This window comes from Mus caroli, unplaced genomic scaffold (assembly GCF_978045245.1).
Source record: "Mus caroli unplaced genomic scaffold, Mus_caroli_1 scaffold_3, whole genome shotgun sequence".
Classification (NCBI taxonomy): domain Eukaryota; kingdom Metazoa; phylum Chordata; class Mammalia; order Rodentia; family Muridae; genus Mus; species Mus caroli.
This window is the reverse complement of record NW_028227258.1, coordinates 36687890-36701727: the sequence shown is the minus strand read 5'-3', so window position 1 is coordinate 36701727 and position 13838 is coordinate 36687890. Positions and strand designations below refer to the sequence as shown.

Sequence of the window (13838 nt, the reverse complement as noted above, 5' to 3'; positions counted from 1 at the left end):
ATTGTCTAAATGAGAAGCACTCCAATTTCCATTGGCCTCTGTATCTGTTCTGTGTAGTGCACACACACACACACACACACACACACACACACACACAGAGAGAGAGAGAGAGAGAGAGAGATTAATTTTTCCTATTATAACCTGATATTGATCCTGTTTCATATCTTTTTAAAAGTTATTTATTTACATCTCAAATGCTGCCCCCTCCTGGTCCCCCCTTGAAGAGTTCCTCCCCACCCCTCCCCTTCACCTCTGAGAGGGCAGTTCTCCCATGTCCCCCCCAATCCTAGGGGTCCAGGTTAGTTGATGCTGCTGATCTTCCTTGGGGTCACCATCTCCTCGAGGGCCTTCTGTCCTTCTAACTCTTCCACAGAATCCCTGAATTCTGTCTAGAAAACACAATGGTTAGAAGCCACAAAGTAGGTGGCAGTGCCCTAACTATATGTGTGTTGTCAAGCCCATGGGCCTCTTCCATCCTCGTCAAGGGGAATGGGTGGGAACCTTCTCTCCTTTCACACAGCGCCTGTTTCACAACCTAATTAGTCTAGTCTTATCTGCTCTGTCTGAGTCTTCCTGGCATATGTGGGGAAATATAATTCTATCATTTAAAACTTGCCTTAAATAAGCTGTCCCAGTGACACAGTTTAGTGAACCACTATGAAGAACATATGGTGTCAGGAGAAAGGCAGGGTGTGAGTCACTACAGCGGGGTAGTGAGAATCCTGAGTTAAACAATATCTGCATGTCTGTGGACATCCCCATCTCCGTATCTCCATATGTACCATCAGTCCTCTCTTAACCATGAACTGAAGTTTACCCAGGAATACTCAAGGGCATGTCTTAAATGATACACACTTGCTCTACTAAATGATACACACTTGCTCTACTAAATGATACACACTTGCTCTACTAAATGATACACACTTGCTCTACTAAACAGACAAGTAACCTCACAACTGCTGTAGTTTGTGGTCCTCCAGCACTAACACCCATTTCTTAAATATCACACATTAGGGCCAATTGATTCTATGTACCTTTTTGTGATTTTAGGATACTTTGGTTTGTATTTGGAGATAGTTTTCTTGACCACTAGAGGAAACAAAGTACAGGGTTATCTAGCATAAGCTAAAATAAATTCTAGAGGGTAATGATTTTAAAATTCAACCCATTGGTAGAATAAAAGGGCATACTTTGCAGATAAATGTCACACCATGAGATTGTGAATTCTTTTTTTCTAAATTGGTACACCAAAAGGGAATAAAACAGAAAGAGGGCTTATAGTTTTGTTCGTATTAATGTCCTTGATGCAAATTATAGTATGAGATCAAAATAAGAACTTCAGAGTCCATAGTGTAGGCTAATTCACAGATTTCTCATAATTCACTTTGTGTAGCTTTTCAATAGTTTTAAGAAAATATTTACTGTATATTTCGTGTATGTATGGGTGTGAGTGTAATGTGTGTGCATGTGTGGGTTTATACATCTATGAAGAGATCAAAGAATGGTGTAGGATATTCTGCTGTATAGATTTCCACCTTACTCTGTTGAGACAGGATCTCATTGAACTCAGAACAATGTGTTGGGCAGCCAATCCCAATGATCCTCCTGTCTCTGCCCATTTCCCAGTGCTGGAATAGCAGGCATACAGGGCTATGCACAGCTTCTTAGGTGCATGATGGGATTTGAACCCAGGTACCTTGCTAGCTTTTATAGTTCTAGAAGGTGCTATATACACTAATAGAAGAGAAAAAGATCCACGAATCTTACCCATCTGTGAGCCCTGTGAGGTACAATAATGACCAGACCAGCAAGACATGCCCACTGGTGCAGTAGTGACACAAATGTCATGGAAGTAAACAGCCACTTGCTAATTTAATTTAAATCCACACTACAAGTGAAAACCTATAGCTTGTACTATTATCATAGCCAAGAGCCTGTGGCTAGATTGGTGATAGACCCTGGATGAGAACCTACTACTATTACCCTGCTAAAAGGACACAGTATTAAACTGACTCCTGGTGACTAATCGTTATACTCACAGATAAGTGGATCTCTCAACCCTCATGAGAAAGGCTTCTTTTTGCAGTGGATAGCAATTAACACATAGACCCACAAGTGGTCAGTGTGCAGAGAATAAGAGTATCAATTGCTCAGCCCTAAAATAAACATCTCTATCATACTTCCTCCTCCCAGGGCTTAGTGATTCTGGTAGAACAGGGTGCAGGAAAACCATAAGAACCAAAGATGGTGAATGATTACAAGAAAACTGTTTCCAGAACACAACAGGGCAGTTGCATATATGAATTCAGCAGTTGAGATGGCATGCACAAGACCTTTGTAGACTCAGGCCAGACAAAATCCCTGTATTGAGAAAGGAGGGCAGCACCAAGTCCCATCCCCCCAGTTGAGAAGCTATTGTCATTTGATGACTGCTCGAAAAGAGAGAGGCAGTTTTCTCTGAGATTGTGGCCCCTGTTGTATAGACCACCATACAGTGAAGGTCACACATCCAAGAACACATGGGCATCACAAACTGATCTTGATGGAGTTTCTTTAAAATGGGAGTGTGGGGGGGGGGACCACAAAGCTGAGTGGCTGTGGAAGGGGAGGTGGGTCTGTGAGAAGTCCTAGGGAAGCATGAATATGATCAATATGTGTTACAGGAAATTCTCAAAGAACTAATAGCAAATGAGAAAAAGTGCCTTAAAGGCACTACTCCTGCAGCAGCTACCAAGGTCATTAGGATGGAGGACTTAGTAAAACTAAACATTTCACTGAAAGGAAAGCAATGTGGCTTTCAAACAGATCACTGTGTGCTACACTGGAGTGTTTCTCTGAAAAAAAAAAAAACAAAAAAACAGGTATTGAAATTCACTGAGGGATGGGAACAGAGAATGGTGGCTAGCCACAGAAACAGCACTTCATCAATGGAGCATTTCAAGAGTGGCTCATTGTGACAGTGTGGGTTTGGAGGGAATATCTTCTGTCCTTTTGCCTCCCTTCCTCTGTCCTGTTTTCTCCCACGGATGGAAGGCCTTCCCAAGAGACCCATCCTTTGTTCTAGGATTTTCCAGCATCAAGGATCATGAGCCAATAAATTTTTATTTATTATGAGTGGCCTAGTCTGTAGCAATCGTTTAAAGCAGCTCAAGATGGACAATGACTTAGTATCTCTTTCCATTACAAAATACTAATTAATAACTCAGTAAGGACAGTAAGGCAGCTACATACATAACTTGCATATAGGAGTCAGAAATCTGTCCAATCTGTGTAATAATGGAAGTAATTTATAAACTACTTCTTGGGGCTCATTCTGATGTCTAAAGAACATGTGGCTCTGTGTTGTTGCCCATCAGAATTAAAAGCCTGAATATTTAACACTGCCTTATGCCTTTGTGACTCGGTTCTTACTTAAAAGTTGAGTATTGTCTCTTCTCTAAACCGAAGTTTGAAATGGCAGAAGCAATTAGAGAACAACATGACGTCAGTGGTGAACAATAATGAAACCTGCATTTAAAGAGATTTCACAATTTAAAGTCATGCTTATTTTCAATGATCTGGTCTGGGTTTTAAATGCTTGTACAATTCTTGGGCCTAAGAAGAAAATAAAAGTTGTGTTCATTAGCTTACAAAGTACTCCTGAACTTTGATCTAGAGAGAAGAGTTATCTAGAGATTTGTTACCCGAGAAGTACTGTAGGGTATCTTGTTATTTTGTCTTTATTATGTATTGGACCTGGAGAGATAGTTGTGGTTAGAAGTACTGGCTACTCTTTGAGAGGACCTAGGTTTGGTTCTTAGCACCATGTAGAGGTTTACAACCATCTATAATTCCAGTCCCAGGGGATCCAATGTCCTCTCCTGAACTCAATGGGCACTAAGCATGCATTTGGTGTGTGTGTGTGTGTGTGTGTGTATGCTGTTGTGGTTTGAATGTGAAATGCCCCCCAAATTCTTTGAATACTTGGTCCCCAGCTAATGGCATTTCTTTGGGAGGCAATAGAATCTTTGGGAGCTTGGGCTTAGCTGGAGGAATTGTGCTGCTGGGAAGTGGGTCTAGCAGATAGTGGTGGAGCCTTGCTTCCAACCTGTGCAGCCTGCCTCTTGGTTGTTGCCTTGTGTGGTGGTTTGAATATGCTTTTCCCAGGGAGTGGCAGTATTTGGAGGTGTGGCCTTGCTGGAGAAAGTGTGTCACTGTTGGGGCAGGCTTTGAAGCTCTGCGCAATGTAGAAGTTGGTGTTTTCCTAGTAGCCTTCAGATGAAGATATAGAATTCTCAGCTTCCCCTGCACCATGCCTGCCCTGAACACTGCCATGCTCCTGACTTGATAATAATGGACTGAATTTCTGAACTCAACCCCAATTAAATGTTGTCCAAATAAGAATTGCCTTGGTCATGGTGTCTGTTCACAGCAGTAAAACCCTAACTAAGACACCATGTAACAAGCAGCTACTGAATGTTCCTGCCCCCACTGCACCCCCCCCAAAACTAAACTATCCCCTCCATCATGACCCCACCAAACAGTGAACTAAAATAAATCTTCCTTTAAGTTGTTCCTTGTCAAGTATTCAGTTATAACAGTGAGAAAAGTAACCAATGAAGCAAATTCATTTTGAGAGAGTGTGATCATTGTTGTGGTGGACTTGACTATATCCTTCTTAGGCCTTAAAACTGCTTTGTGGAACCCAAGCATAGTGGTGCAGGCCTTTGATCCCAGCACTTGGAAGACAAAGGCAGGCGATCTCTGAGTTTGAGGCCAGCATGGTCTACCTAGGGAGTTTCAGGACTTCTAGAAACAACAACAACAACAACAACAAACTGCTTTGTGGGAGGAATATGGAGAAGCTTGGGCATGGAAGGCATGGAACCCCTAGACTGCTGTAAGTACAGCTTAACTCATAACTCAGAAGGACGTGTGGGAGGGCAGAACAAATACAAAGGGAGACGGAGGAAAAGAAATAAAAGTTCTTATAAATTAAGAAAAAAACTGTACCCACTAGGTTCCAAGGGGGAACAAGGACTCTACTGAGATTTGTACTAAAGGCTCTGCCCTCCCACATCAATCATTAACAAAGAAAATGCCCCACAGGCTTGCCTATATGCTAATCTAGTAGAGGGATTTTTCTCAATTGGAATGTTCTCTTCTCAGATGACCCAGCCTCATAGCAAACTGGCATTAAAAAAAAAAACCAAAAAAACAAAAAACAATCAAATCTAAGCAGGACATGGCCCTACAGCTTTTCTGCTGCAGCATAGATAACACAAAGTCCTGTCTGAAGTCCCTTCAGTGTTCTCAGCATCTCCAATATTCTTGAGCTCTCTCTCTCTCTCTCTCTCTCTCTCTCTCTCTCTCTCTCTCTCTCTCTCTCATAAATTAAGCTTCATTTACACAGGTTCACACAGTGGCTTCTCAGGAGCTCCTCCAGGACATCAGACCCTGCTACTGTCTGACTGCATGGCTCTATGGAACTTCTGAGTAGCATGCATGACCATGTAACTCCTGTTTTCTGCAACCCTAAAAACCAGCACTATATGGCTATCTGTAACAGGAAATCTAGTACACTCATTCTGTATAGGGTAAACATTAGAATGAAATAGTTTTCTAGACGTGCTTTGACCTTGAAGAAGTCACTGTAGAGAACGGTGATTGTTTGCTATTATCTACGTTGTTTTTCTGAAGGAGCTTTACAGCCTTTGCATGACGTTGGTCACAGGACAGCCCTGGCACACCTGGAATGTGTTGCATTATTGAGTGCTGAGAGCAGTCACAGTAAGGGCTGAAGTTGCAGGGGCGTGGTGTTTTCCTTCAGGAAATGTATAGGTTAGATTAGGGGCTTTGGTATGAGGAACTTGTTTTACTCCAAAAGCCATCATCTTTGTAACAATCAATCATAAGCTTTTGTGCAGCCCTTTGACATTCAGTCCACTGAGGCTGGGTCTCCCTGCTGCCAGCAAGGCCTTAATTCGTCCTTGAGTGACCCTCTTTCTTTGACCATTCCGTGAGACTCAGAACACTGACAATCAACACTGTCAAGGTCTGCTCTGTCAGCCTGAGATGCAGCCCAGTCCCACTTCATATGGTCTCTGCTTTAATTCTTGAGTTCCCGCTCTTTCTCCCTTCATGCTGGACTGTGATTAGGTTCTATGAGCCAAAGAACCCCTTCCCTATCCAAGTTGCTTTTGGGGATTGTCTTCATCATCATGATAGAAAGCAAATTAAGACAGGCAGGACTATCCAAGGTTGTTGGAGCCTACATGATGTCACCATGCACCTCAGGTGATGGATATAGATACAGGGTTTGTCCTGGTGTATGTGTGTGTGTGTGTGTGTGTGTGTGTGTATCAGTTTTGTTTTGTTTAACAGGGGTTCACAGTTAAAATGTTGCCTCACATCTCAGAGTAGGCTTTGGACTTTCGAACAGTGTTTGCCTGTAATGGGGGCTTTTGAAGTTGGACTGCATAAACTTTGCATTTGAGATAAACATGAGCCCATGGGCTCTGGGGCAAACGGTTACAGTTTGAGTGTGAAATGGCCCACATCAGCTCATGTGTTTGAACACTTGATGTTCACCAGCTGATGGCATTGTTTGGGGTGGAGATTGCTGAATTGCTACGTTGGATCTAGCCTAAAGAAGTGGATGTTTAGAAGGAATGGGCTTCATGTGTTGCAGCCCAGCACTGCTTTCAGCTCAATCTCTCTGCTTCCTGGTTGATACCCTGAAAAAAAAATCAGCGACTGCACATCTCTGTCACCATGAGCCAAGCTGTACCAGGCTCTATGTCTTCCCCACCATGATAGATGTATGCCCCTAGACCATGAACCCAAATAAACCCTTAAGTTTTTGTCAGATTTTTGGACACAGCAATGGAGAAAGTGACACACAAACAGCCATAAAGATGAATGGAATGCGTAATTCTAAACAGTGTGTACCTTCTTATTATAATCAGCACAAATACTGCTCTAGCCTAAAGAGTTGAGTTTCACATGAATGCAAACGGCAATCTTGAAAGATAGTGATGTCAACTTTGGCTAACACCCGAAATCTGTTTCTGATTATGGAAGAATGTATCCAAAGGCAATCACAGGTCACCATGCAGCGCAGACTCCCACTGTTCTCTGGGCATTTGGAGCAAGCAGTTCCTGCTTGTTGGCCAGACATCGGCTAGTCAGAATCCCTTCTGATTGGAGTTAGCCTCACCGATTCTTCGACGATCATTCCTAGGAAAAAGGTACAACACACATGAATGCTACTTCTAGTGAGAATTGAGAAGAGCATGGCGGTTTGCCACAGGAGCTTGGGGGGAGTCAGGGTGTCATTTTTTTTTTCTCATCCTTGATAGGAACTGGCTTCCAACATAAACTTCCAGCAGTAATTGTTTTGCTGTTCCACTCCCATCAAAACTGTCATACCACGAGCCAAAACCCAGCTCATATTTGTAGTACTTTATTCAGGAAACTGGAAATTGAATAATGAAGAAATTCTACTATGCTTATACTTAGTCTAGACTGAAAATTACTGGAAAATGATGGAGTCACACATGGATAAAAGATCACACATGTGTGTGTGCATCTGCCCATACATGTTGCCAATGTGTAATTCAGAAAAACATGTTTAGATATGTAGGAAATACCTTTGCACTTTGAATCGTACATATAGGACTTGCAGTGCTCTTGACTTATTAAATCAGATTAATGCTTTTCTGCTTTCTGTTTTATGAAGCTGCCCTCTGCTCCATTCCTGGGCAAAAACATGAGCAGCCTTCCTTCAAGTTTGCACTTTGGGTTGTATGTCTAAAAGCGCGTGCACATGCATATGAAGGCTGTGCGTTGACACAGTGTCTTCCTCCATCACTCTCACCTTATCTTTTGAGTCCTGTCTTTTACTGAACCCAGTACTCACCATTTTGCCAGACTGACTGGTTAGCAAGCTCTAAGGAGCTGCTTGCCTCTGCCTTTTCTACTGTAAACACCGGTGCAGTAGAGACACAGTGCCACACCCTGTTTCGGCTTCTATTTCTTTTCTCCTCCTCTTCTCCCTCCTCCTCTTCCTTTTTTTTTTTTTTTGGTTTGTTTGTTTGTTTGTATTTTAATGGGTTCTGGGAATCCAAATTGAGTCCTAATTTCTGCATTTTGGGCCATTCACATAATTAGAAAACAGATACTTGGTTACTTAATCCTCTATTCTAGAATCCAAAGATGAAGTTTCTTTCTGCTTTTACTACAGAATTCAGCCTTCTCTTCCTTCCCTATCTCCACACTGGTTATGGGTGTGACATGGGACACGTGGGTGTGAGGGTGTGGGCCCTGAGGGTCACGAGCCTGATGCACTCCTCCCTGTGCAGATGCCCCTGTTCTGTCTAATCAGGCCTGCAGCCCACCTGGGCCTGAAGTTTGTGAAGTAAGAGGATTTAATGGAAGCGGATTGTTTTGGTTTGGCTACAAAAGCTTCCCACATTCTCAAGGTTGAAGACTTGGTCCTAATTTTTGATGTTATTTTGGGAGATGGAAACTTTGAGGAGGGGGGCGCTAACTGGAATTAGGTCACTGTGGGCATGTCTTTGAAGCTTGAAGCTTATCCCTGGGCCCTTCCCTGCTGCCTCTCGGACACCAGGCCAGCCCTGTTTGCACTACTATCAGCTTTATCTCTCAAGCTCCCAAATAGTATATTAAGCTTGGAAAACTCAGTCATTTTTCCAGCCCAAAGTTCCAAATACCTTCCATAATCTTCCTTAGAATAACATGGCCACGATCTGTCACAATCAATAACACCCATGATCCTGGGACCTATTTCTAGTTTAGTTTTTTTCCCCTTGCTGTGATAAAGATCATGACCAAAAAACAGGGGAAGGGTTTATTTCACATCACACTTTGCAGCCCACCATCAAGAGAAGCCAGAGCAGGAACTCAAGGCAGGCCCCTGGAGGCAGGAACTAAAGCAGAAGGCATAGATAGACACTGCTTGCTTAGTTTTATTGCTTCTCTGAGGAGCTCATGGGTGGCACTGACCCCAGTAGACCAGGCTCTCCCACCTCAATCATCAATCAAGAAAATGTACAACAGGCTTGCCCACAGGCAAAGCTGACGGGAGTGTTTTCTCAATTGTAGCTCCCTCTTTCAAAATGATGCTACCTTGTGTCAAGTCGAAAAAAAGCTAACCAGCACAGAGGTGCTATGCTTTGTTTAACCATCTATCCAGCAAAGGCTATAGTTTGCTTCTCGTTTATTCTGAATGGACCTACTCAAAATATTCATTTCCGTGATTTTTGTGAGAACCTGTCTTTACTTCCTTAGGCTATACGTGTATTAATTGTGTAGCTGAGTGTCTGGTCTCTGAACAAAGTAACATGCTTCCCAGAAAGCATCTATTTTATATCGTCACCATCATTGTATGTATAATCTATTCTTCCAGGCCCTTGCTGGCATCTGGTCTTCTATTTTTATTTTATTCTATGTCTCTTGATATATTTAAAGTGATAATTCATTTGGTTTTGATTTACATTTCCTCAACGCTCAGCCATGTTGAGCATAATTGTATAAATTGATTTACCATCTGCGCATCTCTTTTTGGCAAATCATCTTTTAAAAAACTGTGCATTATTTATTTTGTTTTACATGAAAGAGTGTTTTTTTTCTATCTGCATATACACCATGTGCTTACCTGGTACCCACGGAGGTAAGAAGAGATATCAGATCACCTGGAACTGAAGTAACAGAGGTTGTGAGTCACCCTGTGGGAGCTGGAAATGGAACCTGCATTTTCAGATACTCTTTTACCACGCAGCCATCTCCGCATCTTCCTTAAGTGTAGCATCCGTGTTCTGGCTACGTTGTTTAGAAACTTCACTGCTGATTCTAAGGATTTTTTTTAAAAGTTAGGATTAGGTTTATGTCCAAGTAAAAGGCCCAATTTCATTTGGTTTAAACATCTTAAAGTTTATTCTCCCATGTAAAAGAAACCTAGGAATAGGCACCTGCTGGTTCTGTGTTTAAAAAATTCTGTCTCCTTTACTGTGTGCTGTTTCTGTTATTGGAATTGTATTTTGCCCCCACTCTCCTGGTGGCTTACAGAGTTCTGTTCATCCTAGGAAGGGGAAAAAAAAAAGAGGGCAAAGGTCCCTCCCATCAAAGACCATTATTAGAAATATTTGTTGCATGCTTTACATGTCTGTAGGGTAAAGAAATGTTAGAAAATTACAGCCGTTGCAATTATTATATATTCATTCTAAAAGTGTTTAAAGAATTATAGTGATATAGAGAAGAGTTCTGTTCTCCATAATTACATCTTCCAAAAAGAGCCATTGTTAGTACTTTGGTATATTTTCTACTATTATTTTCGGGATTCTTTGAAGTACAATTTAAATATCTCTTCTTTTGAATGCACAGGTCTGCAATTAGTGAAACATCCTTTTGTGCAGCGTCACCACAACTCAGTTTTGCAACACTTCCATTCTGAGTTTCTGTGTAAATTCCAGTACTTGCCTCTTTGATGAACGCGTGAATTTTATCCTTCTCCCTAGCTTACTATTTTATTCTTTTGGGGGGCAGGGATGGGGGTTAAGCCAGGCTCAGAATATTTCTCAGAGGGAAAGTTTTCCCTTGGAGGAAGGGCGGGCTTTACTTTTGGGATCATGCCTTTGGTATAAAGTAACAGTTAACATTTTACATGTGGAAATCAGCGTCTCCTCTCTTCCCTCGTCTTCCATATCCAGTTCATTCCCTCGTCATGTCAACACCAATTCCAAAGCATTTCCCTCACTTCTCTCTATCTTCACAGCATCCCCGAGGTTCAAACCACCATGATTGCTCATGTAATCAGTCTCCCTTCTCATCTCATGTGACTTCTTAACCTAACTACTTCCAAAGGTCTCCCATCACACTTTAAATAAAATTCAGTTTCTACCACAGTCTGTGAGATCTTGCCACAGTTTGGCCTATCTGTGTCTGATAGCAGGATGCTCCAACTTTCCTCCTCACCCTGGTGCACTAAACTCACACTCATTTCCCAACTACACCAAGGCCTCTCTCTCTTCAGGTCCTTGTATGTGCTGATCTCTCCTCTAATGTGTGCAGAGTTAACATCTCTTACTGCATCATGCTGAGTATCCCAGGATGCTCCCCTGCGCACTGCACTGGGAGCAGCCCGCTTCACTCTCCTCGCCCTGCATCTCCTGCCTTTACTAAGTTGTCTGTTTACTCTGCCTCCCTTCCCTGAAGGGAGTCTGTCAAAGAACTGCCTCCGCCTACCATTTGCCCTGCTGCATCTCAAGCACCCAGCACTTTGGAATCACTAAATGTTCGTAACATATTAAGCACTTCTATCTTTTTACTATTAAATTTTTTTTGAGTCCACACCTGCATTTGCAATAATGCTAATTGACAGAAGATAATTTATTTTTATTTCTGACAAATTCAAAAAACATTTGTTTTTGAGATGGGGTTTCTCTGTGTAGCCCTGACTGTCCTGGAACTCTCTCTGTAGACCAGGCTGGCCTCGAACTCATAGAGATCCACCTGATTCTGCCTCCCAAGTGCCAGGATTTAAGGTGTGCTCTACTACTGCTCAGCTGGCAAACTCGGTTCTTTAGTTTAGTCACATCATTTATTAATGGTGCCTGACAAATGTAACATAGGATAAGTCATGTTTCATACATATCTTGATTCTAACTGCAGAATCAATAATGGCAAAGGTACCATTATTGCGTTTTTGCCTCAAAAAACATGTAAATTTCTATCTCCCACTTCACTAATAATTCTCTGGCATCTCCAGGCAAATCCAGACCAATTTGCACAGCTTTGCATCATGTTCTGTTAAAGGGATACAGCATGCACCTTGCTCGCCAGGATGCAAAGTAAAATGGCTTCTATTTATTACAAGTTCTGAAAGATTTTTGTGTTTATATTACTAGTGTGGAACCTCACAGTTGTTATATGATGATGTCAAAGACCTTGAGTCTCTCTCTCTCTCTCTCTCTCTCTCTCTCTCTCTCACACACACACACACACACACACACACACACACACACACACAAAGCGCCACTTGAGGGATTATATTGCACATGTCACTAATTTGGGGCATTGTATTGCAGTTAAATTCAAAGACAAATTTAGAATTTAACCAGAAAAATTGTCTCAAGTCATTTAAATGTGACTCTTAGATATCTCAGTAGGCTCAAAGCTTCAGAAAATCAATGAAGTATATCATAAACTTAATAATATATAGAGTTTGTATGTAATGTATAAACAGAATTTGGTGTGTTATGTAAACATAGACACAATCTTTACTTGAAACAAAGACCTTTCTGGTCGTATTGGGATGTATTTACTTGAGATCCTGTGAAAGCTTACAGAACAATACAAGTAGAAAAGGGCTTGTTAACTGATTCTTAAGAGATATTGTATTAGTTAACAGAAGCCTGGTATCACTGTCCCCTGAGAGACTCTGCAAGTGCTTGACCAATACAAATGCAGATTCTCACAGCCAACCATCAGACTGAGCCCTGGGATCCCAATGGAGGAGTTAGGGAAAGGACTAAAAGAGCTGAAGGGGTTTGCAATCCCATAGGAAGAACAACAGTATCAACTAACCAGACACCCCACCCCAGAGCTCCCAGAGACCAACCAAGGAGTACACATAGAGGGACCTGTGGCTCCAGCTGCATATGTAGCAGAGGATGACCTTATCTGGCATCAATGGGAGGGGAGGACCTTGATCCTGTGGATGCTCAATGCTCCAGCATATGGGAATACTAGGGCACTGAGACAGCAGTGGGTGGGTGGGTGGGTGGGGGAGCACCCTCATAAAAGCAGGGGAGAGGGGATGGGGTTTGCGGAGGGGAAACTGGAGAAGAGGATAACATTTGAAATGTAAATAAATAAAAACCAATAAAAAACCAAGTTTCTATTTCTGTGAAGAGGCGCCATGACTATAGGAACTCATAGGAAGGACAATATTTAATTGGAGCTGGCTCACAGTTTCAGAGGTGTACTACATCATTGTCACGGCAGCATGCAGACAGACAAGGTGCTCGAGTAGAAGCTGAGAACTCAACATCTTGGATCTGAAGGTAGCAGAAGTAAAGAATAACTTGAGCTTCTGAAACCTCAGTCCTCCAACAAGGCTGTACCTACTCCAATAACAGCACACCTCCTGAGAGTTCCATTCCTTATGGACCAGGCATTCAAACACATGAGTCTATGGGCGCTATTCCTATTCAAACCACCACAGATACCATTCATTTTTCTGAAAGATGCTGGAAATTGTAGTATACACTTAGTTTAAGATTTGGGCCAGGTGTGGTGGAACACACCTTTAATCCCAGTGCTTCGGATGCCCAGACAGTGGTCAGAGCTTTATAGAGATACTTCATTTCAAATGATACAAAACAAAAAACAAAACAACAAAAACAAAAACAAGCAGAAAATATTCATATATAGTTTTCAAAAGAATTTGAAATGTCAACAGCGTCATCTGTTACAGTGAACACTTAGGATTCACTAGAATGAAAAGTGGATTTTACTACAGAAAATTAAAGTTTTTGTTTGTACATAGACTTTAACATTTTGGGATTATTGAAATAACTACCTGTCCATCCTTCCGTCTTAGCTCCAAACTTTGTCTCTGGAACTCCTTCCATGGGTGTTTTGTTCCCTATTCTAAGGAGGAATGAAACATCCACCCATTGGTCTTCCCTCTTCTTGATTTTTTTTGTGTTTTGCAAGTTGTAGCTTGGGTATTCTAAGTTTCTGGGCTAATATCCCCTTATCAGTGAGTGCATATCAAGTGTCTTCTTTTGTGATTGGGTTACCTCACTCAGGATGATATCCTCCAGATACATCCA

General features: G+C 41.9%; 1 non-coding gene across 1 annotated transcript; it reads right to left on the bottom strand.

The window, feature by feature from the left end:
• Positions 1-393: 393 nt before the first annotated feature.
• LOC115030799 (U6atac minor spliceosomal RNA) lies at positions 394-523 on the bottom strand. Its single transcript, XR_003836372.1, has one exon. It is a non-coding gene; the product is annotated as a U6atac minor spliceosomal RNA (small nuclear RNA).
• Between the last annotated feature and the right edge of the window lie 13315 nt (positions 524-13838).